The sequence below is a fragment of the Aedes aegypti genome, chromosome 3, assembly GCF_002204515.2.
Source record: "Aedes aegypti strain LVP_AGWG chromosome 3, AaegL5.0 Primary Assembly, whole genome shotgun sequence".
In the NCBI taxonomy this organism is placed as follows: domain Eukaryota; kingdom Metazoa; phylum Arthropoda; class Insecta; order Diptera; family Culicidae; genus Aedes; species Aedes aegypti.
The window spans coordinates 390548265-390575693 of NC_035109.1; the positions used below are offsets into that span (position 1 = coordinate 390548265).

Sequence of the window (27429 nt, forward strand, 5' to 3'; positions counted from 1 at the left end):
CAATGTGATTTTTGAAAGTTAAATTCTTATCTAGCATGAGCCCTAGATACATAACTTCATCTGACCAATTTATTGGAACCCCTCTCATCGTGACAACGTGTCTACTTGAAGGTTTCAAATAAAGAGCTTTTGGTTTATGTGAGAATATTATTAGTTGAGTTTTGGAAGCATTAGGAGAAATCTTCCAAAAACAAGCATCGTTAAGTTATATGAATCCTTTATTACTATTATCTCTCATGAGAAGAGGTCGTGGCGCCCCTCAAGTCTGATGACTATTTACGCCCATGGCGTAAATGTTTGTAACATGGAGGATAAGTGAAGGATAGGTAATACTTAAAATTGATGCTTACTGATGGTAATTCGATTTATAACACAAATACTTATTGTCAATGCGAGACGTGGAACGTGTCACCATTTATTATGCAAGTTAAAATTGACGCTCTATTGACAACTGTTACATGGGATAAATGCTAATAAAAGTGACAATATTTTTCATTCCGAATCATTATATCTTTAACTTTCTAAAAGAATACCCCCTTGAAAAACCTAGATAAGATATGACGGAAGGTCTAACTTGCCATGGGGTACCTTATAACATTTTGGTGAAATATGTATATTCCCAGACCATTTCGCCCGGTGTGTTCATGATGCCCTCAATCCCCCTATCAACTGCAAAAGACTGTCATAAATCACGTGGGCATTTATTTATTTTGATTTCCAGACCCACCTCCTCCCCCTCGTGGTATTTTGCCCATGACAAAAGTTTTAAAATTTGAATGAATCGTGGTCTTTGGCCAGAAAAACCTACCCCTATCCCCATTAATGACCTCGTGGTGTATGGACCCCACATGAAAACAACATTCTTCGAAAGATTTCTCCCCACGATTTCTTATCGCATGATTTACATATTGGCATGAGCCCGCGCCGCTCAATGGATCTGAAGAAAAAGCGCGCCTAAGTCTTACAACCATCGCCACCAAAACAGCTGATTGAGCATTGACCTTCGATCCTCAAGCCATCGCCTAATCGACGACGCTCGATCCAGGTGCCACTCACGCGTAAACTTTATGAATGAATTCACCCACAAAGCCCGGCGTCGCATCACAACCCGGGAGCTCAACTTTGGGGCTCACCTGACGAACGCCGACCACCCGATCCGATGGGGGGCTGCCTAACGTTGGAGCTTTGAGTGTCCGCCTCAGTCTTGCGGCAACGTTTGACGAGTGAACACACGCGGGATCCCCACAAGTCACGTGAGCGGTTTTCGTCGCCGGGCAAAGAAAGTGCTGCCGAAAGAGGAATAAACGAATAACAGCAGAACGATCGTGTGGTCGATCAGCTGGTTCGTGAGGGAGGGAAAGAGTTCTACGCGAGTGATTTTACGGGGCGTGCGGTGCGATTTCCCCATTAATTAGAAGCCTCGGCCCATGGGGATGGGGAAGTGAGGCACATCAAAGGCTACATCCACAGAATGGAAGAAAGTGCGCGGCCGATTAAGTGCAAAAACGGCATTAAAATATAAAATAAATCGAATTAAGTATGTTAAACGGCTGATAAACGGGACGGCCTTAGAGGACTTGTTTGTTTGTAGGAGATGTTTTTGCTCCGTTAATGGTCGTTTGGAGGAGGAAGAAATTGCCGCATTATCTTAAGACCCTTGGGGGCTGTTGCAGAAGAAGCAAGTTACTCGACGAGTGGATCCACTCATAGATCGAGCCTACGGTTGAGCTTTTTTATTAAATAGATAAAACGGGACAAGAACAAGCGAATTAAACAAATATATATATGCGGACAGTACAGCGGATTGCCGTCGACTGACAGAGGGACATAAGGTGCAGCATAAATTCTGTTTACGTGTGCAGTTACCCGAGGAGGACTGAATGCCTTCTGAATGGGCTGCCGCTGACGGGATCAAAGTCCCTGAGGAGAATCGGGGACTGGGTAAACAATAAATAACTTGTTCGGAATATTAAAATGCTCCTCGGCTGGTTGGAATCTTTACCGTAAGGCGATCGTGTAATGGTTTCTATGAGTTTCAAATACTAATTTCCCGAATGGGAAAGACTGAACGGTTCGGAATAGGGAAGTGACCTCATAAGAACTGTATCTCATAAAACGAAGAGATTACAATACAGCACCGGAGAGCGCCAGTGGAATTCAACTCATCAGCCAGAAGAACAAGAAGAAACTGCGCCCACGAGGAAGAGTTTGAATCAGTGTTGACCGTATCTCCCATCTATGGTGTGCTTTGCTCGTTGTGATCCAACCCCGTTCTGGAAGCTCGGTGAAGGAAGAAAGAAGAATTAGTTCTGCACCTGGGAAGGAAGATTATCTCCAACAACCCATTTTACGACCTTCGGACGTGGGATCGTTCAGCAACCGTCGTAAAGGTGTTCGCGAGCAGCATCAATTGGTGGTCGGTCGGTGTAATCTCGTGCCAAAGTGGATATTTTGATTGTTATCGACAAAGTGCGGCAGCGGCGCTTCGGTGAGCTCCAAGTTGTTGCAAGCCGAATGCTGAACGATCATCATTTATCATCAAGTGAGTGTTACAATTACAAGGCAACAGTGTATAGGTCTAAGCAGTAGGTAACCGTGGGAGCCTGTATCGCCTCTACGATACAGTCAAACGTAGACATTTGCAGGGTTGATTGAGTCGAGGTCAAGATCGGCCGGGGTGATTGTGAAGGGTGCTTCAAATGTTGCCGTCTGGCTGATTCGATGATGATGATAATGGGATTGGGCTTGTTGCGGAATATTATTTCTGTGTGATTGCGTGTTTGGTGATTACTTGAAGCGGGATGGTACGGTAGTGAATGTTCCTCTTGAAGACTTATGACATTTGCGATTCATGGGTTAGTTGAATTGTAAATTTTGAAGTAAAAGATGACGCAATTTGTGTCGTACAAATCAAAGGTCAACAATTCAAGATTAGAAATATTGAAGTAGTCGTTAGAAAAATACAGCTATTACGTACAATCTTGTGACAAGTGAAGTTGCATACAATCGGATTAGTTGCAAGCCCGCTAGTTTAACACATTGATTACATTAACCACAGAACCGACACTGCCAATCGACGTATTGGCTTGTTGATACACGGAATAGCTGAAAAGAACGTTTAAATTGCTTTAACACTGATGAAATATCACTAAAATAGCTAAAACTTTACTTGCTTGTACTAATAATTGCGGTAAAGTGTTCCTATAGTGGAGGATTCCATGAGAAACCCACGGATTCCGCAACTATAGGAACACAAATTAAAAATATACCACAACTAAAGGAACAGTGTATTATTTTTCACTGACATACTATGGATTACTGCGATGAAATCATTTTTCCCATTAAGTCAATGGTCGTTACCTGAGAGAGACTCGCGAAGAGGAAAAATATCAACGTCATATGCAGCCCAGATTCCCCTCTCACAAAACGTCAAATGCAGCCCACCGTTTTGGCTGAAAAAGTGAAAAGTATTGTGTTCATAGTAAACTATTATTAAAAACCTCAGTCGGCGGAGAAGTTTTTTCCAAAGTTGCTGATAAATCTTAGCAGAAGATCAATTATTTCTAATGTCTGCTACGTTTGCTGGCATGAAATTTCACTCAAACGGCTATTTATGATTCAATGTGATGCAAACTCAATCATTTTTTGCTGAGAGGTTCATGTGAGGATTTGAACAGCATGCGCATAATTGGTATGAACACAAAGTGGAATAAGAAAAAATCAGCAATCACAGAAAAAGAAGACCGTCTTCGTGAGTCTCGTCTCAGGTCGTTACTTCCGGTTACAACATAAACATATACATTAATTGCGCTTCTTGAATTTAGGCGGTTAAATTAAGTTCAATCGTGCTTAGTACCTCCACTATTGGTACATCTACCCTATTACTGAATGTGATTTTTTTGCGATGTAAGATTAAACGAAGCTACACAAAATTGAGTATGATTCGCAGCTAGCCCAATACATAAATTGTGTAATTTCAATACTTTCTGAAAAACATCTTCTGGTCTAAATTCTTCTTCTTTTCGCAAAGAAGCTTCGTAATCTTTGTGTTATGGATTTCGAAAAAAATAAAGAAGAAATCAGTAGGGTATCCGTTCTACTATGGAGAACCTAAGGAAGGTGTTGAAATTTAAATAGTATTTCAGTGTTCAAAAACCAAAACATTGTAGTATTTTGCGATGTGAAGTGTTGAAACTATTCTTTATCTGGAGTAAAGTGAGGTGAAAATGAATTTTGAAATCAAACATACATTTTTTTTACATAAAGCTGAAGTACTTCCTTTGTCCTATTATTGTGGCATTCCGTCCCATTATTGCGGTATAAGAAAAAAATCAGATATTTTATAACATTCAGTAGATATTCAATGCTACACAATGTTCGAGCATGGAATTTATGCTCCCTTCATATTGTCAATTTGTGTTATTCCAACGATCAAAATCGTTGAATTGTGAAAGCATTCATTTGGTTCAGCTTGGGAATTTTATAAGCTTTCATAGAAAATTGAAGTTTCGATTTTTAACGAGGGTTTAGTTCTTATACCGCAATAATGGGCAAATTACCCTAGTCTTCACGAGATTCTTCTAGGCATTATTCATGAGATTTCCTCCAAGATCGTTCCATAAATTCTTTCGGAGATTCCACCAGGAATTCATATAGAAAATATACATTCATATTTTATAGAATATATAACTTCATGAATACATATAGGGATTTTTCAATAGTTTTCTTTAGGAATTCTCCCAGGGTAACCTCCAAGAAAATCGCTACATGAATTATTCTAAGGATTTTTCAGGTAATCTTTCAAGGATTTCCCTTGAAATTTCTTCTTTTTTTTAAATTTATACAAATTCTTCCAGGATTTCCTTCGTAATATTTTTAGATTCCTCTAGCCACTATTTTCCTGAAAAAGTGTTTTAAAAAAGCCCTGGATAAGTTTCTGGAGGGATTCCTGGATCAATCCCTGGAGGAACCTCTAGAAAAAAATCTAGAGTAATCCCTAGAGGAATCCCCGACTAAAATCCTGGACGAATTCCTGGACAACTTCTTGCAGGATTCATGGAGGGATTCCTGAGAATCCAGTATGCTTTTCGGCTACGCAGTCTTTATTTTTTCAACGGCTTCTTTAAAATTAAGACTGTGTAGAAGAAAATCATATTTCATTAAAATATGCAGTCGATTCTCTGAAATTCCTGAAGAAAAAGCTGAACAAATCTATGCAAGAATTGCTGCAGTGATTTTACTATAGAAATTCCTGATGGAGTCTCTGGAAAAATTCTTGTAGAAACCTCTGAAGGACTCCAGGAGGCATATTTGGAAGATTTCCTGGAGAATCCTTGGAGGTTTCCCAAAAAAAATCAATGGAAAGATTTTGCTGATGAAATTCGTAGAGAAATTCCTGAAAACCCCCTGTAGAGATTTTTCTGGAGAAACTCTTGGCATAATCCCTAGAAAAATCCCAGGTGAAATCTCTGAAGGAGATTTTCCAAAATGAATTTATGTAAAGCTTTTACTGGAGGAATTTTTGGAGAGATGATCCTAATATAATCGCTGAAGTAATTCTTACAAAAATTGAATTTCTGATGAAATTCCTGCAGGATTTCATGGGAGAATCTCTGAAGGAATTTTTAAGAGGAATTTTCGGAGGAATCCCCTGAGGATTTTTTGTAAGCCCAAAACGAATCCATGGAGAAGTTCCTTGGACTTATCCTTATCTGGACAAATCATTTAAGTAAGTCAAGTAGCGATTTTTTTCATGGTAACTGTAGAGAACACTTGGAACAAAATCTTGAAGAATTTGTGAATTGTAGAATACCTAGATTCCTGGTAGTATCCATGGAGCGGAAGAAACCTCCGGAATATTTCCTGGAAGAATCTTGAGAGGACTACTTGGGAATATCTGTGTATGTATCCATGGAGGAATCCTCGGAGGAAATGCTGGAGAAATATCTTGAGTAATCCTTGAGGAAATTGTCTTTGTGTAACTCCTCGAGAAATTCCTGGAGAAAACCCTAAAGATATCTTTGCAAGAAACCTTGGATGAGTTTCCAGAGGAATCTATGAAGGAATACCAGAAGAAATCGCTTGAAAATTCCCTGCAGAACCCTCCGAGGAAATTCCAGAGCTTATGTGGAGGACTTCCTGAAACACGTTCAAAAGTTTCTTTGGAGAAATGCCTGGAATAATCCTATTAAAAATTAGACTGAATAAATCTATGAAAAAATCACTGGAGAAATTCCTCCAGGAATTAATTGCGAAATCTCTAAAGGAATCGACGAATTAGACGAATTTCTTGTCAAATCTCTGGAGATAATTCTGGAGGAATTGCTAAGATATTCTTGGAACCGTATCGGATCCGGTCTAAAATGTATCATGGCGAACAAAAGTTCTTCCTGGAGGAATCTTTGGCAAAATACCTAGTGACCAAATCGCTGTAGGGGTTAAGGTAGAGATTATAATGGAGAATCCCTGTGGGAATTTTTGAAATAACTCCTGAATAAATGTCTTAAAGAGTCTCTGGTGATATTTCGAGAGGAATTCTTGGAGGAATCTCTGGTGGATTTCCTGAAGAAACGCTGGTGCCCCATTTGAACATGCCAAAAGTTATTATATGCCAGCGATAAAATGTCGATTATTCACCCGGAATGCGAAATTAGCCGCACAAAATTTCAGCCTCAAATAAGCAGTTTTGAGTTCTTTGTTCTTTTTAGAAGTTCTTCCCATGCTGCAATGAAATGCACACTTGATATTCCATTTATTCAAGGACTACCCTGCTCATAACTGCATAACAGTCACATTCGACATTTTTGACAAATTGGAGTTAATACCGGGGAGAGTCATCAAATGATAAATACTTTCATTCAACTTTCTAAAATCTGTGAGTTTGTTCTAGAAAATACCAAGTTGTTTTGTCACACTGGCAAATGTAATCGCATAACAGTCACATTGAGATTATACATGAGCCTCATAATGTAGTAGCAACGAAATTTCTATCAGAATTATTTTCTGTCTATACACCCAATATGCGGTATGAGTTGTACAAAATTTCAGCCCCAAATAAGCTCTTTTGAATTCTTAATGATTTTTTGAAATTTTAGTTTCCTCCCATACTGCAGTAAAATACAAACTTGGTATCCCATTTACTCAATGCCTACTTTTGTCGAATGTTACAAATATGCAGTTATGGGCAGTACCAGTGTTGTTCACTGTCATTATCAACGCTTACAATTTGCTGATTTTTTACAGACTGACTGCGATACAATTCGGATCAATCTATATTGATATGATATTATACTGTACTATACTGGATCAATCTATATTGATATGACATCATACTGTCTACTCCATCACCATGGCGATAGACTATGGTTCAAGATATTTATTAAAAAAAAAATAACTATCTTAAAAATATGTTGGTATGGATATCACTGATGGGTAAAGTTTGGCCTTAAATTGAGCACATAAAATGCCAATTTATAAGTACAATATTGTTGACTGTCAATCGTGTCGTCCTGCTTAGTCGCCCTTAGTCAACGACTAAGAATCTTTTCTCAGATTTTGCAGGACATAAATCTTAATTTTCTTGCTGTATCAACGCTTTGGTGAATATTGATCTTATCTTGCGTCGATTTTTGCGAAGTCATGAGAACTATACTGCCGTGAATCGCAAGTCAGTCCCATCTGTAAAAAGTAGGCATTGAGAAAATGGGCAATGAAGTTTTCAAACTCGTTTTCCATACAAATATTCAAAAAATTCCAGAGGATTGAAACATCTTCCAATCTTAATGAAACTTTCACGACTTGCTTTTCACTACGATATCTTTCCGAGAAAAATATAAAAATGATCAAAACAAGATACAATTTTGTGTTCCACGGTGCAAAAGTCTGTAGTGGGACTGATATGCGGTTACTTTTAATTATGGGACAATTTGACTTGCTGTTTTTTTCATACTTTTTCCGAACAAATCATATTATCTCATTAAACCAGCTGAAAGAGCATTGAAAGACATGTTGAAAACTGAACTCAACTCAATTTTGACGAAAATGTAGATGGGACTGAGTTGCGATTCACGGTAGTATATACAGAATAAATATAAATATTTGTAAGGTCATGATTATTTTAACGCCCTGTAGTACATCAATCTTAATTATTTAGTTGTATCTGCGCCCTAGAGTATTTGACCTTATCACTCGTAGATCATAAAGAGATCATGAGCTGTATATCGTCCTGATGAATAAATAAAAATGTAAATATAAACTTACCAGGTTATGAGTAGTTTAACGCCCCGTAGGACATCAATCTTCAGGCAAATTTTCCAGTTGCATCAGCGCCCACGAGTATTTTGCATTTTTTCACGTAGATTTTGCAAAGTCATGAACATGTAAACGCACCGTAGGACATTAATCGAAATTTCTCAGCTGTGTCAACGCCCTGGTGATTTTCGATCTTATATCATGTAAATTTGCGAAGTCAAGAGCATGCTAATACCCTGCATGACTTTAATCCAAATTTTCTAGCTGTGTCTCGGTGTTCTAGGTGAATATATATAAACATAGATATAAATATTTGCGAGGTCATGAGTATTGCAACGCCCTGTAGGATATCAATCTAGATTTTTCAGTTGTATTGCATTGGAAGGTTTCATCATGTCAAGTATTGCGCTAATAACGTTGATTGACGATAGGAAATCCTCGATTAAAAATCCATATTCCGGTTATTTTTAAAAGTGGGTTCTATTTTGTAATTACAGTAAACTTCATTAAAAATTCTTCTAGATACGAAAATTCATGAAAATCCTGCAGCAATTCTTTCTTTCCTGGATAACACCTTCTAGCTTCTCGAAGACATAAATGAATCTCTAGTATGATCTCTGTAGAACTGGAAGAAGTTCTTGAAGAAACTGCTGGATGAATTTATGAAAGGGGTGAAGAAAGCAAAAATTCCTGATAGATTCTCTGAAGAAAATTGTCGAGGGCCTCCTTGAATGAGATGTTAATCTCTCGAAAAGTCTATTTGAAAATCTGTTTCAAGAAAATTATCTTGTGTTTTTTTAATAAAGTACTTCTACTTCAATGAAAAATCTTAGACGAACTCTGTGAACATTTCCGGAAGAATATTTTAAAAAGAAAGCTAGTAATGATGGTTTTTCGGATTTACGAAAGGGTTGTATAGACAGACTAATAATGAATCTTATGAGGAACTTTTGCAAGAATCCTTATGGAAGGGGCTGAGAAATTTCAAGGAGAATTAATGGTGATATTGTGGGAAAAGTCCCTAGATTTTCCGGAGCAATTTATGCGATGTTTCTGGAGAAATCTTTAGAAATCTTAATTCTAAAAGAATCGCTGAATAAGTTTCTACACATTTCTCTACTATTTTTTGAGTAACTTGAAGCTAACTTAATCTGAACAAATGTACGATCGACAATTTTCGGAAGAGTTTCTAGGAAAAAATCAAGAGCATACAAAAAAATACGACGACAGGGCTGAGTGCTGTAGAGATGGATTGAAACTATGTATTGATCACTGAAAAACATTAATAAAGGGTGTCCCAGAAAGTATGGGCACGACTTTGATAATGAAAATCATAGTACTTTTCCAAACAATCAAATAAATTTATATTTTTTGTATTTTTCTAAAGGCTATATCATCCAGCACCTGTGATAAATATGTTTGAATAAATAATCGTTTACATTGGAAATTTTGATTTTAGAAAATCAATTCTTATCTGGTCAGCACAGAACATACCTTTTGAATTTTGTGGAAAATAAATAGTAAAATATGTTTTTATCAAAATCTTTCGCCGTGATGAGCTCAAGTACAATGTATCATGGATGTTTTACATAATTTTTTGTTTAAAATTTTATATGGCTCATTCATGTTTTTACGAAATATAAGGATTTGTTTTTCTACCGTTTTAAAATCGACCACTGCTGGAATCAAACTTTTAGTCCCAATGCAAATTTTACATGCTTAAGTTTGAAATTGAATAAGTGATAGTCCGATTAATTATCATATCGTCGCAGATAAATATATTTTTTCAGATTTTTATCATACGCACTTTCTGACATAGGACAACTTTTGTAAAATAAAGTCCCTCAAAAATAATGCGATTTGTGCAGAACTGATAAGAGATGCTTCAAAGGAATGTTACGTAATTAACAGATTAATAATTAAATTATTCATTAAACAATCGCACTTGATGGGTACTGTAATCAAATGTGTAAAAATCAGATTTTTCAGTCGTGTCCATACTTTCTGGGACACCCTATAGCATGGATAATAACCACGTGATCACCTATTCTGCAGTGATTATGATCAAGAGTGCGCTGTCGCATCACTGCTCTTGGTTTTCAAATCAAAGTGATATTGATAGCTCGTAAGTGATATTAATAGTTTTACTATATCAGTCATCAGCTGATATGACTGATATTGATAACTACTTTTGTCCAATGGTTCAAATATGGAGTTATGGGCAGTAAGCGGTGAACGTGCTGCTTTTCAGCAGGCCCAAATTGAGGGGTTCAGATCCCAACGGTCAAGGATCTTTCCGGGTTGGAAATATAGAGGTAGAGAGTATCTACGTGCTTGCCACATGATATACAAATGCAAAAACGGTCATATGTCAAAACTCTCCGTTATTAACTGTGGAAGTGCTTAGTGTTCAAAAGCTGAGATACAGGCTCTGTTCCAGCAAGGAGGTATCACCAGAAAAAGGCATGCTGTCAATTTATATCTGCATGAAAAATCGTGTATTTTGAGCCGTCGCATGCTGAAACTATATGATGGTCTAAAAATGTCCACATCACACCCTACCGGTCCGGTTTTGGAATACTCCAAAAAAATCTGGCCAAATTTAGTTGTTGGTCCTCTTGATGCTCTTGTAAATTGGAATGACAAACCATGAAATTTGAACTGTCGTACTATACATACGTATGAACTGCTGAATCCCAGAGGTTGCTGAAAGCTCCTCTTAGCTCAAAAATGTTCGTTTTCAAAAGTTCAATTTCAGATTTCTATCTCTTTTCTCTACAAAGTTACAACTCATTTAGTGTGCCGAATGGCCAAAAATGATCTTAAATGCACAAGGAAGGTTAAGTCACATCACGACTATTTCTTTTAATGTTGTTGCAAATTGAATTTGACCAGTGACGTGATGGCACTAAATCATGTTGAGAATCTCATGGCAGAGACTCTTACGATGTTTAGTCGAAAACGAAATAGTAAATGCAAATACTTTCACCCATTGTACAATAATTTTGAAACATTAACTCAAACTTTATTAACATTCGAAGGGTGGAAAACAAACTATGAAAAAAGATACAAGATTTTTATTATTCTAAGTTTGGTTCGGCATAGTCATTAAGTGATAAAAGCTGAGTGAATTTACAAACTTATTCAAAAACATTTTAACTTTACCCTAAAAGAAATAAGGTGCATCCATCAAACAATCCTTATGATAATTTTAGGCGAAAGATCAGAATATTAGTTGAAAACATCTTGGAGTTTAGTGAATTTCTTGGATGTTTCATGTTATCCTTGGAAATGTCCTGGAAAAAATACATGGAGAAATTTATGAAGGCATCTTTGAAAACATTCTTACAAAAACTCATGCAGAAATTTTTTGTGCCTTTGAAAACCACGCCTTTGATGGTAGAATTTGAGGATTTTTCTCCAGAAGTCTATTATGCTCCCGTTACAATATCTGAAAATACACCCTGAGAAGTACTTAACTATAAAATTCTAACTAGAATTTGTATTTATTACATGTAATACTCATGATCCACTTTCAAAACACATTCTGCCGAATTCTGGGTGGTTTGAAAGCTGGTGGGTTCAGCGTTCGAGGAAGCATTACCAACCACCCACCAAGTGCATACAAGGACTCCATTTGGTTGATACTCTTACCAGCAAACAGAACGGTCCATTGTACAGAATAAATGCTATATAATTTCTGCAATGATTCCTACTGCAAACACTATACTGGGATCATAATTATAAACTAACCCGGAAGATGCTAGACTTTTGCTAGCAATATCGTTAAAAAACTGCACGCAAACATTCTCGAAGCCACTGTTCCAGCCAAAATAAACAATCCCAACAAACCCCACAATTGTTTTACTACTTCAGCCCGCATAGGTGAAGTCGAAGTCGCTCTTCAAAGTGGTCAAGTGCAAATGATTAATTTGGCGCAACCAAACAGAAGCGGCGGCGGCGTAGTGCCCACCACAGCACTATACCCTAACCTGCCAGTAAGAAGCAGTAGTTGAACCCGAAATTGTTTTCGATGGCACTCAATCAAATGTCAGCCCAAGTCTTAGAGTGAGGGGCCGTTGTTCTGCTGGTCGAGGAAAAAAAAAGAGTCTAACAAGTTGAAATCTTTTGAACTCGGCAGCGGGAGATTTTCGCACGCTGCCAACCCGCTAACAGGTTCATCTCACGTAAAGTCGCTGTCTGAATTTGGAATTTTGACCGGATTGACCTGCGCGCTGCTGTTGGCGATTGTGAGAAGATGGTTTCGGTTTTGGTTGTATTAGATCAATCAACGTCAGCAAATCATTCCGATTGTAGTATAAGCCTAGCTCATCGTTAGATTAGAATCAAAAATTGTATGGTCTTTCGAGAACGCCTACGTTCATGTGCTGTACATTCTAGTGGATTGATGAATCGTTATTTAACCTAAGTGAGTATCTTCCGGTCGAAAAACGTAGATTTCTGTACGGATCATTTGTAATTGAGTCTACAATATAAACCGAAGTCTACGGGAGTGACATGAAAATTTGTATTTGCTCGTATTTAAGCATGAGCCAAATTTTATTCTTGTAGTTTCAAGAATAATGGGAAAAATTTGAAGATTTGAAGATAAGATTTGAAGCATTCTGCACATAGCTGTTTTAAAGGTAAGTTAGGTTAAAAATAACAAAAACTTCCCTTTAGCATTGTAATATTGTTTTGTAACGAAAGGTCTTCGTACAAAAAGTTAAAATGAACTATGATTTATTCAGTTCGATTTAGGCCATAATCTATATAACTTCATGAATAATTTTATATAATTAAGTAGATGAAAAACCGAATTTAGTATTATACCATTTAATTCCACTAGAATGTATACGTAATTGTTCAGTGTTTACTGTTTTTATATCGACACTGCGTGGCAGTACTGCATCATTAATTATCAAGGATACTTATGAGGTTCAGAACATAGCTTAACAAGTGTTTCAACATCTTTGCAAATGATTTTAGAGACTTTATGTCAGTAGTTCGAAAACTCCTTGGTGTTTCGACCCCCTTTGAGGATCTTTAAATGATAAGCGGATTCCCAAAAATATAAAAACATTTTGGAAACTCAATGAAAAATTTATGAAAATATAAGTTTTCCCTGTATTGAAATTATTGGCTCGAGACTGGTTAGTAAGCCTCTTCAATAATGACAAATAATAATAAAGATAATAATATATTTGATACCAAATTGAGGTGTAGACAACACGTGCATTAGTGAACAATATCTAATTATGGAATCATTCCGAAAAATTGTATGCCTAGAAAAATGCGAGCTATATTTTACTGCTCGGGAATAAGTCACTATGTCCCAGATCGTTATTGATTTGCTTGCCTTTGTCTAAGCGTTATAAAAGGTTACATAACTTCGAAGGGTGTGATTAAATTGTATCTTCCAACCCGTGCAACCGAGGAGCCCATAAGCAACTCACCTCAAACTATCCATCACCTTACACTGATGACGTCCATTACCAGTTCATTCATTTCTTTCGACGACGCCATGCGCATACCCAACCCCCCTGAGGGTGAAGAGGGCAATAAAAATGTGCATTATAAATCACGATTAATTGTTTGGGCGCGAAAGCATTTTTGGTCTATTGAAGGTAAATAGAGCCACGATCATCGATCTAAATCCGTCCATACTCTGGCGTTGCCTGTCAATCTAGGACTTCGAGGGTTGGTTTTGTCCACATAATCCGCGGAAGGCTTCGAAAAATAAACGAGAGGAGGAGCCGACCCAGCGGGCCACAACAATGTGGCAAAAGGAGATCAATCCGAGAGAGTGTTTCTTTAGGACCGTTTTTGGACCAAACGTGCCGCGGGCGCACATTATACCCGTGGTGCTGTCTTGCTGTTTTGAACTTTTGACCTAGCCGCTTGGCGCTAGTCGGTATAGGTATTTGGTTCGCCAAATGGCGCTTCAGTTTGTGCGGGTTTCTTGCCATGGTGGGCATTCAAGTCTATGTATGACGGCGCTCTGAGGGCAAAACATTAGCACCAAATTTGGGTTGACAACTCATATTTATTAACCCATTCGTCAATTTATTTACCGCTCACAAATGTCCCTTCTTTAAACTATGTTCAAAGTGTGAGCAATATTTTTGTGCAATATGCAATATGGAATACTTTCAGGGGATCTCTTAGATTCATGACAATCACAAGGGGTATCTTTAAATCTTCGATTTGAATGAATATATCAATAAAAGCACGAAACACTTCGAATTTTGACAATTTCACGAAGAATCCAACCCAGCGAAAAAATACTCACATACCACTGTCTGCAGCCGCGGCAGTCAGTGTGAAACCATGATCCGACAAAGCACAATTAAAATTTATAATTGTCACTGCTTCGCTACCCACAAGGTGGAGGTAGCTTACAACAGCGACTAACGCATCGCGCACAGGTGAACCGCATTACAGTAGGTTCAAACAGGTGCGTTGTGGCGAGAGGCACCTCTGGGCTCCTACATACTCGGAAGCGGTCACTGACCGACCTGTGCTGACTTCATAGCCGCATACATAGTAGGTATAGGCCCCTTAGTAATTATGGCTAACACCCGAAGAAAAGTGAAAACTGCAGACTTGTCGCTTCTCTCCTCTGCTCGGAGGGGGCAACTGATTTTACTGGTTCCACCGGAGATAATAGATCAGTTCAGCCGAGATAGTGTTCCTTTTTTAGAAAATGCATGAATATCACTTTGCATAAATGCGTCACTGTTCCGAGCTGGTCAGTCAGTTTGCGCAATTTTCCGCGCTTGCCTGCCTCACCCCATCATTTCAGCAGCCAAACCCATTCACACTTTTGTCACGGTAATGCATCATTTTCCTCAGCCAATCTGCACAAGCAGCCGTGCCGGATCGCGAATCGTGGAAGATGCCTTGATTGATTTCACTGCCCGACATGAAAGCGATTGATTGCCGACTGAGTAGCGATTTTTTTCTGCAGTCGATCGTTTCGGCTCGATTTTCGCCATTTAAATGAAGCTGCGTGCGAACAGGCGTGGCCGGAAAACAAACAATCCATCGAATGCCTCCAGGTTCGAGATCGGAATGCGTATGCGGCTTAACAAAAAAGCCAGTACACTGAGTGCAGCAAAGCAGAAGCATATCGAGATAATGATCCGGATCCGAGCAGGACTGATTGAATCATAACAGAAATTATGTCATTATGGAATTGGCGAACGATAATGAGGTAACAACAAACATCATTCGGGCACATCAAAAGTCGAGCGGCGGCCGGCACACCTCCAAAGTGTTTCTTGATTTCATAAATCGATCTCGCAGATTAGTGTGGCTTTCGTTGATGGCATAGAAGGAAGAATACAATATGCAACTGCAGTAGAAAAGACGATGGCACAGTGCAACCTAATAGTTATTGCAAAACGGTTTAGAGTCGCAGACCAACTATGGAAAGATGTGGCGTGAATGAAACAGACTAAAACATGATAATTAGTTCAAATTTCAAAATTACGAATGGACAGAGAAACGGTCTTTTCGCCACTGGGCTATTGCTAGCAGCTGATGGGCTGGACCCTCATCTTTTTGCTTCTTTTGTAACTTCACTCCTTTATTTGCGATGCATCAGATCAGTGGTCACCAAAGTGCGGCCCGCGGGCCGCATGCGGCCAGCGAGAAGGTTTTGTGCGGCCCGCAAACGAATTTTGAGTTCTATTATAATGTGGCCCGCATGATTTTAATAGAAAGTTGGTTGTTAAAATCATAGCGGATTTGTTTGAATATTTTCGATGTTGAACATTTGAATAACTATCAAAAATTACTGAAAAATAGATTGTTTCAATCAACTATGGAAAGAACAGAACATCCTCTAAAAATCTCAATTGTATTGTAAATTCAAGACTGTTCCAACGCGTGAAAAGGTTTCTGTAGTTCTGTGTTCTGTTTTTTATATAAACCGCGTAAAAACAGTTTTCTGTACTATTTGGACCATGATATTATCCTGGAGAGAGCTTTGCTAAGGATAGATTTTTTTCAATTTAATGTGGAGTCATTAATATTAATCATTAGGCTGATACAAATACTAACTTTCTTTGATGTCAACCACCCCTTTTCCTTCTGAAAAATTAAAAATTCTGAAGGGAATAAAAAAACAGATCCATATTTTCTTGAACACTCTATTTCATGTTTTTGAAGTTAAATACAGCTTAAATGATGATTCAGAAGACGATTAAAAAGGGCAAAGATGAATTTTTAAAATAAAAACTTAAGAAATTCCTTTTTTTAGCTATTTTTTTCTTAGTTATTTTTATCCCTCTTTTTGTACCTTCCAAGTGGTTTCGGACATTTACCCCTCTACCAGCAGCTTCATTTTTTACCGATAAATAAATATTCAAAACGAGATTCCTACTCTGAATTAATCAAACAAATCGGTTAAGTATTTTTGGAGATATCTGAAAATTACGGAATGATGTTTTTTGAAGTTTTGAAGATCTTTATTTGACCAGCGTGGTACCAGAAACCTTAACGCTCATTACTCTTTTTTCACAACATACTCTCATTGATGAATTGTTCCGAATAGTGAATATTTGATTACTACGATAGCAATTCTTTAGTCCGCGAAATTTACGTTGATTATTGCTACACGACGGTCCTCCAAGGAATTTTGTAAAAACTCCGGATCCAGATAAATAATCATCAAAATCGACACACATTCTCCGACTAGAAGAGTTTTTTGAGAACTTGTCAAAATATGGTGCAAAAATATCGAGAAACAAGAAAGTTATCGCGATATGAATATCTATTTTGCGGTAAAAAAATGAGCTGCTAGTTAAAAAGTTAAAATAATAATATTTTTATCGACCTAACTTATCTTGCGGCCCGCGCTATGATTTCAAAGCATTGAGTTGGCCCGCATAGTCCGTTAGGCTGAGGACCACTGCATCAGATGTTGCAAAGAGCATTGCAGATTTAGTTTTCTGTTGTCTTAGCTTTTTGGCAAGCTATTTAATTTCAACAAAGATAGAAATATGCGAACAATTTATCATATCTTATGAAAAACTATTCTTAATGGGACATTATTTTATTCGAGAAGTTAAATTTCAATGTTTTGAGCTTCTTTGTCATGACATTTCAGAAAATGGTTTTCAAAATTTTAGCGAAATCTTCCTGCCCTGTACGAGAATTGAGCCAGGAATTGCCGTATGACGATAAGCTTCACAATACCTCTTAAATTCGTTATCTTTGGAATTACCCGGTTTTTTTTTTTGAATTTTTGTCAGGAGTCGCATTGTGTGAATAGCATAGTCCTATACTTTTCAGAAAATATGACCTCTGTCAAAAATTAGACTTATTCATAGCGTTTGGTTGTGTTTAGATGTGAAAATTGTAATTTTCGGGCAAACTATCATCATGGAACACAATGAATATATAACATCATTAGATTTTTATAAGGGCTTAGGTACCCGAGCAGAGTCCAACATCAAAACGAAAGCAAGTCGAAAACATATCCTGTTTTCAGTCTCAATTTGTCATCATAATTTGATATCAATTTATCTTTATTATTTTCGATATCATACTTTGATTTAATTTTGCTATCTTTTCAAATTGTTGTTGATTTAAAAGTTTGTATAACTATAAATTGTAATTGCTTCATCTAGTAAAGCTATGATAGCATGAAACATAATACAGTCAAATGCTCATTTCAATATCAAACAAACATACAGTTTTGTCTCAAATTCCGAACAGACTCATATTCGGAACACTTAGTTTTTGTATGGCGATTTGGTTGAAATTTTTCACCTAATTGTCAGAAAATGGCAGTCAATTGCAATATAATTTTTAGGTATTTGTATCCATTTTATACTTAGAGAGTAGTGACGATTCTCTAGTTCGAGGTCATCAAAACTAGATCAGATAAATTTATTTGCGAAATTATTCATTTGAATTCGGTTTATTCGTATTGTTCGGAATCAAGGTGTTCAGAATATGAGACAGAAATAACACAGTGTTCGGCATTTGAATCAAAATGTTGTTCCATACTTTTACTTCAAAACCATACTTAACAAATTTAAATAAACGATTTTATCGGCACACCTGACAGCTAACAGTTAGATTTTGCTAGGAAATTAGAATTTTCACAAATATCAGCTAATTTATGCCTATCATATGCTTTTGAAGTCACTGTTGGCCTTAAATGTTTGGAATATGCGTCAAAACAGTATACCCGAATGAGCTCTCAATTTGATCTCCATTGGCGTAGCTAGGATATTTTCCAGGAGGATCTCTCGAAAACTCATCAAGGATTTCTTTGAACAATCGCAGCACTAATTATCCAGGACTTCCAGTAAAAAAACCTTAAATGATTCTTCCAGGTGTTATTTCAAGATTTCCTCAGCCGGATTGACTGCGGTGCTTCTTCCAGGTTACATTGAGACAACACTGCATCCTTCACGTCGTCTTCTGTTGTGATCTCGTTCAGTTCTCTACATTCGATCACTGCCTCCTGGGATAAAGCTCTCACACTTGCCTCGTTACCTAGCGACTTCGCGACCACGTTTTTACTCAGCTCATTCAGCTCTGGCTCCTCCTCACTCTCCTGAGAGTCGGCCCGTAGGTTGTCTTGTCACTTGCCGCAATGACAAGAGGATCACCCATGAACCTCTCACGGGCTGACCGCCGCTTTTCTTTTCTTCTGAGGTTCCTATCTCTTTCTATTCTTCACCTTACGTGCTGCATTCTTCTCTTTCTGGCTTTTTATGGTGCGCCATTAACTGCCGTTATTCTGCTCGCTGACGCACTCGTTGTCACTTCGCTGCTTTTTGGGATTTATGGCTCGGTAGCTTAGTTGGTAAAGCGCTCGTCTAGCAAACAAAAGGGGATTTATGGCTTGGTAGCTTAGTTGGTGAAGCGCTCGTCTAGCATACAAAAGTCCTGGGTTCGAATCTCAGCCGAGCACGTGTACTTTATTTTTCATAATTTCACCCATAACACAGCGTAACAAAAATTACATTTTTGCGTGTCTCAAGGATCAAATTATGTGTCTCGAGTAGAGACGGGTTGCTGAATCTGATGCCATTGTCAGAAATGTTCCAGCACGTCACAGTTTTTAGCTACAGGTCGCCAAAGTTGTATAAAACACTGATTTTATTGATGTTTACATAAAATTTAAAGTATAATTTATCAAACTTTTTTGTGATCTAATCAACTAAGCATGCTATTTTGCACTTGAATTTTTATTTTGGATTAAACTTGGATGAAATTGCGCAATTAAATTTGATTAAACCGATTTTTTTGACATGTTTGCTGTCTCCATACAAAATTCTTCGTTTCTCTTATATGGGAAAATACAATACTTTTTTAAACCATCAGAAAACAAATTTTTCGCGTCGAAAGTGTTACAAACTTTGTCGATATGTAATGTTATACACATAAAGTTTGAATTCTGCGGCAAATTATGCAAATAAATTGCCTTACAAGCTCGCAAACTTGCATGCAAGTTGGCTAAAATAGTCAACTTTTGCATTTTCAACAGCAAATATCTCAAAAACTAGACGTGCTATGATATTTTTGAAAACGGCATTGGATTCAGCAACCCTTAATTGAGTGAATAGCGGTATTTTGGTGCTTGAGACAAAAACGTGTTCCGCAGTGTAATTTATCCATCTTAACCACGCCTAATGAGTTAATTTATTTAATAATCATGCGGATTGGATTACCGAACAGATCAATATAAGCGTCAATTTATAGATCATAACAGTTTATGAATGATATATTTTTTATATAGGGTGCAGAGCTACTTGGGCACTTCCATGATTCACTTTGGCATGTGGGGTTTTTCTCGGCCAAATTGTCTGAAACTTTGCAATAAGAAGCGCTTTAGTACGACCAAATATGAGATCTGTTGCTTTCAAAAAAACCCACTGCCGAAGTGAATCAAAAGTGTCAATAATAGGATCCGAAGCCCTATATGAAGCTACTTTAAATATTTATTTTAGATAGTCAACTTTTTTGGACGATTCGTGAGTGAAAAAAAAAACTCTTTTATTTTTTTAATATTTTGCGTGCATATGACCCACTGTATGCTGTAAAAAATGTCACCGTAGATTTCCATTTAAATGACTGCTTCCGCATTCCCTTATCATATTGTGGGCCTCGTGGCCGTGCGGTTAGTGCTACCAAGCATTTAGCCGCATCGATTCTAGTAGTGTGGGTTCAATTCCCACTTCAGTCCGGCAAACTTTTCTTCAGGAACATGTTTCGGCTTGCCACTGGGCTTCCTTCAAAGGACATAACCGTCCACTGGAAGCATTAACAGGTCGGTGTCTATATTGCGATACTCCAGGAAGGATCAGGTGATTACTACGAGTGTGAAATAATTCGTATTTCGACCTCAACTGTAAAACCGTCTTCAGTGTCGTGTACTAGACTACATGACACTGAAGGCGACGTTACAGTTGAGGTCGAAATACGCGTATCTGTCAAAGGATACAAACTCTAGTGGAATTAAATGCTATAGTACTAAATTCGGTATTTTATCTACTCACAAGTTTTATTTTTATTTGGATAATTTCTGATATTTGAATGATAGATTCTTAGGACTTGAATGAATTGACACTAAACACTACCGAGGAAAATTTTCTGGTCACCCATAGAAATTCACTAGGTCAAACTGAATACAATTCAATCCATCCAACAACTGTGTGAACCATATACTTAACGGTTGTCAGAATTTCCAAATTTATGACTTAATTTAGTTTAGAAAAAAATACGCCTTCAATTGCCAGACCTATGCGCCACAGGGAAACCCCTTGTTTTTTTTATCTGCAACCCAGATTGCAGCCGGCGATAGGAAATTATAAAATCAAAACATTAATTAATTTCCACCTTACCCATTGACCCAGAAAACTCCCGACTTTGACGTCCAACCGAGCGGCACCGCAATATTTAGTGCCGTAAAATCACATCCCCCATTTCTTTTCGCATCCGAAAGACACACAGCGACATATTTTTTGTGTCTCTTGGTGCAGTTGCTTTCTTTCCTCCACCTCCGTTTGCTTCGTTCGTTCATTAACCGCTTGTTCCTTATTAGCTCATCGTTCTTCGCGCGGTATTAACACTCCATTGCCATTGGGCCCCGTGCAGTCTTGTACTTGCTATGATTCTTACTGCTTGAAGATCGCTTTGATGTACTTTTTGTTTTCTCTCTGTCCGTTTCCAATTGCAGCGCTTTGTGTTTTTTGTCCATTTCATTTGACGGATTTAAACCAATTTCCGTTACTTGACCAAGAAAGTGTTTTAGCCCACCTCCGGTGCTCATAATTACCCACGCTTCGGAGGCATGAGGAAGAATTGATCGGAATTAAAATAATCCGTTGTAACGCTATTGTTTTTGAAAATTTAATTCAAATGCGGTAGACTTGCATTGACCTCTTCATAGAGGAACATTTGAAGGCGTGGAGTTGTCTCAAGATGGTTAGGATACTTCTAAGGTTTATTTTGTAAAATTACCATAAAATGCATTGAATTTTCATTGACGTTAACCCTCATTCTGTTAAAAATGACTTTTTCCAAAAGTTTACTGAAAGCAAGCTCATTGGACGATAGCAGAAAGTTTCTGCAGGATTTTTGTCCGGTTTGAAAATTAATTTAAACAACCTTGGCATTTTTCCATTTGTCAAAAAATATGCCAGCTGATAACATTTATTAAATATATCAACCAAAAATGATACTCTCTGGAAGTTTCTTGATGAGGATGTTGAAAATTCAATCATCGCCACCATTTTTTTTATTTTTTTTTATAACAGTTCTCACCTCTTCCAAATAAGTCTTCCTGGAATTTTCGAAAACGTTCTCTTAATTGAGAATGGAGCTCCTGGTTACTCACCGGTGTGATGGAGTGTAAATTCAAACACGTCTGCACCGTTGGCTTTCGCTTCTCGGAACCGAAGATCGTTCAGCCCATCTTCGATCGTAGCTGTAATAGACCTCGAAACGTCCTGCAATCATCTAACAACTTTTTTCCATTAACAACTGTCGGATAATTTGTATAATACCTACCGGTAATTTCCCGTTCAACTGCTTCGTTCACTATTATAACAGAAACATAAGTAGTAGAACGCTAGTGGCGCGGTTATCACAAAACAGAATAATTATATTATTACTATTGAAGTTTTTCATTGTTTGTTTAGTGCCATGCTGTAGAAAATGTTTTATTATGGTTACAAAAATAATTTGACACTTATAGACCCAGTACTCAAGCTGTCAGAGCGTGGTAAACTAGATGTTGGTCACACGACCAGTCACGACATTAGCATTCTAAGGCTAATGCTTCTACTACTATTATTGATCCTTTCATTTATCTCTATTCCTTCCTGTTTTTGTTTTTATTCACATCTCCTTTACTGATGACAGTTCCACGACATCTTTCATCTCTCCTTCTCTTTCTTTTTCACCTCTCGCTGTCACCTGCACTCACGGCTTACATCTCACCGGAGCGGTAGGGCAGTAGCTATGAAAATATATTTACCCAGCTGAGTTCCAACAGAAACACCCAAAGTTTCAAAAACTTTGGGTTCAAATTGTTGTTTTATACACCTATGAATGATAATAGCAACTCCACTACATGTTCCATCCAGTCGATCATTATGCAGCCCACAGACGCTTAGACGGTTTGACCAACATTGAATCCGCCCCCAGGTTGATGCTCAAGTTATTGCTATGTTTGACCGTGTATGATGCTGCTTGACGAACCAATTTGACAGTTTGTGAAACCGATTTGACGGTTGGCGAATCGGTCGGCCAAAAACAAACGAGTTTGATTTTGCTCAAACCACCGGTGGGCGGAGCCTTATGTTTGACGAACAGATCGTACCGTCTGTGAGGATGTTGTACGAATATCTAAGACAGCATACCAAATTGAAGCTTCGACGGGTTCATGAACTACCGATGCAGATGGGTGGCAAGTCAAAATGTATGAATTTACACAGAGTCGACGACATGATGATTTAGCAAATGTGTGCTCTAGAGTTGTTTCTATATAGGGTAAATATACCAGTTATGGCCATAGTGTTTCCCTATTTGGCCGTATGCAAAATTTGGATAGATTTTACATTTTTAATCTTTTTGAATGTTTGAACATCAAGATTTATCCTTTTCCTTGATAGCAGTGAAATGCTAAAACACAAAAAAAAATTCAAAATGTGAAGGCGTTCAAGATATCACGTATGGCGAAATAATGAACCACTATGGCCATAGCTGGTACACCTACCCTATTCCACTGGCGTTTTTCCATAATCTATTTCTTTAGCAAATACACCAGCAGTTATACCGCTGATTCCATCAATAGTTCAATACAGATTCCTTCTGGGATTGTACAAGGAATTCCTACAAGGAATCCATCAGGAATTTCACCGAGAATTCATCCAGGTAATAGAATTCCTTTTAAAGCCTTTCCAGGGATTCCATCAGAGATTCCACCAAGAACTCCAACAAAATTTCCTGCATGAGAATTCTATGTAGTTCCTCCAGGGATTACATCAGAAGTTCTTCTAGGGTTTAATGCAGGAGTTCCTCTAGGGGTTCCATTGGGAGTCCTTCTATGGATTTTCTTAGGACTTCTTTCAAATATTTCATCAGGAAGGAACCTTCAAGAATATCAAAAGTTTCTGTAGGAAATCCTGTAGGAGTTCCTTCAGAGATTCTACTTGGTATTCCTGGTAATTTTGTAGGGTATTCTTGGTAATTTTGCAGGGTTATGAGAAATTCCTCCAGGAAATTAACCAAATAATTCCACAAGTGAAAAAGATTTTTTTTCTGGAAAACCACCAATATGTCCAAGAGAGAATCGACCAGGACTTCCACGAAGGAATGAACTAGAAACTCTTTCTTTCTCTACTATATGTATCAGGATGGCATCTACAAAATTCCGAAAGATTATTCCTCGAGGGATTTCACAGATATTTATTCACAGGATTAAACAAAAGCATTTCAAGTTGAATACCTGGAAGGATCTTTTGGAAAATTTCTGGAAAAAATCATTGAGTAATTTATTGTGGAATCCTGGAGAAATTCATTAATATATCTCTGGAAGAACTTTTAAAACAATCCCTAAAGGAGTTCCTACAGGATTCTCTGAAGTGATTGGTGGTGGATTCCTTGAAAAAAAAAAAAACCTTCAAGAAATACTGAAAGGAATTGATGGATAAATTCCTTTAGGAATCCTCGGAGAAACTTCGCGTAGAATCTTGGAGTAATAACTTCAAAAAACCCAGGTCAAATACCTCGTAGGGTCCCTTCAGGAATACATGGGTAAATCTTTGAAGGAAACACTGGAAAAATTTATAAAATAATTTATTGAAGATTCTCTAGAAGCATCCCCTGAGAGTAACCTGAGGGAACCTCTCATAAAAATGCAAGTGAAATCTATATAGGAAGTTGTGGTGGAGTCCCGTGTAGGAGGTTTTTTTTATTCTTTTGCTTTGAAGAAATTACCATAGCCATTCCCATATCGATGACAGTTCAGAATAATCCCTGACAGGGACCCTTCATAATTTTAGAGTTTTGTCGAAATACTTCGTGCGAATTATAACTGGAATCCCTCATCAATATCCATCTCTTCCAGTACTTAAATTTTGAATAAATTAATTAACTCATTTACCACGCGTAATGAGTTAATTAATTTAATAACCATGCGGATTGGATTACCGAACAGCTAAATATAAGCGTCAATTTATATTAGAGTGTTACTGCCTCTCTGTAGTAGTAACTCACTTGAGTGAGAATGACACGTTGATAGCCTTCCCACATCTCTACTCTTCCACAATACAGTTGTTGTGGAAGCGATGTAGGTATGATAGGCAAACAGTTTCAACACTAAATAAATCGCACTCGCTCTTTTCTTTCTTTATTATCCCCTCACAGCTACACAATTGGTAAAAATAACAATCAAATATTTACTAGACTTGCCGAGAACATTCAAAACATGCGAAGAAATATAGTGTTGCTGCAACGAACTTTGACAGTCAGTCACGGTTGCAGCAACATAAATCAGTTTGACTAACTTGAGAGCGGAGTCAATGTTAGTCAAACTGTCTGAGCGTCTGTGGGCTGCATTACGATAAACCAAAAAGGAGTTTGAATCCAGGTTTCAGTAATACAGTCAACTCTCTCTTACTCGATATTGAAGGGACCATCGAGTTAGGGAGATATCGAGTTACAGAACATAAGAGCAATGCACCTGCGATCCAAGGGACCATCGAGTTAGCCATGAAAACCAACTTTTACTATGGTTCTCTAACTCAATATCGAGATACGGAATATCGAGTAAGGGAGAGATAACTGTTATAAGTTTCAGTAATAATTGTTCTATGTATGTTATTAGCTATTAAAAAAAAATAGCTCGTGTTCGTTACCATTGCATTTCAATAAATAATATTTATAAAACTTTTGGATTCAGTAAAGAAGCATAATAACAGGTTTATTAGTCAATTTTACACCAACTTGGACTGTCTCAGCCATTTTGATGGTTTTGAACATTGCATTAACTGTTTGATTCAATTATTCAGTTGAAAAATTGAAACCAGAAGAAGATTTGAAACTAGAAGTAGGTACATTTTATGTTAGAATTTTATAAATAAAGATACGGAAAAATAATGAGAATTGTCTGGGAAAATGCCTGGGGAAATCCGGTTACGAAAAACGTTGCTGTTCAACTGTTTGGTACAATCCTCGACAATTTGTTTACGAGAAGGACAATCCCAAAAATTAAACTTATGGCTACTACCGCAATTTGCGCAAACAAACTTCTTTGGTATCTTCCTTCACAGAACAGACATCCTTAACGTGAGAAGAATCTTCAAAAATCATGCATTTAGCATCCAAGTGACAATGTTTGGTACGATGATCCCACTTTTGCACCGACGGTACTAAGTGAGGTTCTGGAAATGGCCTCCAGGTTTCCAGAAGTATTCCCATGTCACACGGACATCGAACATAAGTGTTACTTTTTCTATAGCTTTTAAGGGGTCTATTTTGTAAATCGAGCAGATTTGTGTGACTCGTCTGTAGTCATTGTTGATCAAAGTAAGGGGTCTATTTTGTAAATCGAGCAGATTCATGTGACTCATCTGTTGTCACTGTCGATCAAAGTAAGCATGCATATTTCAGATGTCACCCGTCGACTGCCATAGTAATCTAGTCACATAGAGTGACAACTGTCGAAAAACTCGAGTAACAGGGCCGTGTTTAGCGAATTTTTTGGTCGACAGTGACTCCAGTCGAGTCATTTTGATCGACTCGTCTTATAAAATAGGGCCCTAAATTATTTAGATCACTTTTGTTAAGGTGAGCAATAACATTCTAGAGAAAGCCCTTTCCGAAGAATGCCAGATTAGGTTTTTTTTTCATTATGATTACGTAGACTGAGGAAATTCAAAGTTATTTATTCCATTTTTGATCTCTTCAGGTGACTTATAGTCACTTGAGAGACTTTTCAACATTACTTTGAAAAACATTGTCGTCATAAATAGTAAAAAAAATAATAAAAGTACTTCTTCTCTTTAAGATGTTTGAGAAGAAACTCGCGATCTATATGAGTTTCCGGCAAAACGCGACACTCTCCTTTTTTGCGATTTGGAAGGAAACCTTGATTCCGCTGATGGAATTGAAGATATCCTGCCTAAGGGCCTTATTTTATAAGTCGAGTCGATCAAAGTGACTCGACTGGAGTCACTGTCGACCAAAATATTTGCTCGACACGGCTCTGTCACTCGAGTTTTTCGACAGTTGTCACTCTATGTGACTGGATTACTATGGGAGTCGACGGATGACATCTAAAATATGCATGCTTACTTTGATCGACAGTGGCTAAAGACGAGTCACATGAATCTGCTCGATTTACAAAATAGACCCCTTAGAGACTGCTTCGATTTGATGTTCGGAAAAATTGTCTAGAGCATCGAACTGATTGCTCATTTCGATGCAATTATCAACATTGTCCATTTCACCCTTGGAAGAAAGCGCGCATTCCGGAGAAACGTCATATCTTCCATTCTTTCCACGTTTAGTGACAATTTTAAATCCCACTTTTTTGGAAGAAAGTAGTGAATTCAGAGATTCACCCTTCCTTTTGTTTGTAGTTGCAACCGAGTTTAGTGAATAAACGAAAGAAGACGAGACCTCCTGAGAGGTTTTCTTCCAAGA

The 27429-nt window shown here is 37.7% G+C and overlaps 1 protein-coding gene across 3 annotated transcripts in view; it reads left to right on the plus strand.

The window, feature by feature from the left end:
• Window positions 1-1188: 1188 nt before the first annotated feature.
• Window positions 1189-27429, plus strand: part of LOC5571620 (calpain-11) — a 307260-nt gene continuing 281019 nt past the window's right edge. For 2 of the 3 annotated variants that reach the window (XM_021854159.1, XM_021854160.1), the window contains exon 1: window positions 1201-2542. The gene's annotated coding sequence lies outside the window, so the exon portion shown is untranslated. Of the gene's footprint in view, window positions 2543-27429 lie in introns of all 3 variants that reach the window. The other variant, XM_021854158.1, reaches the window with a different exon arrangement.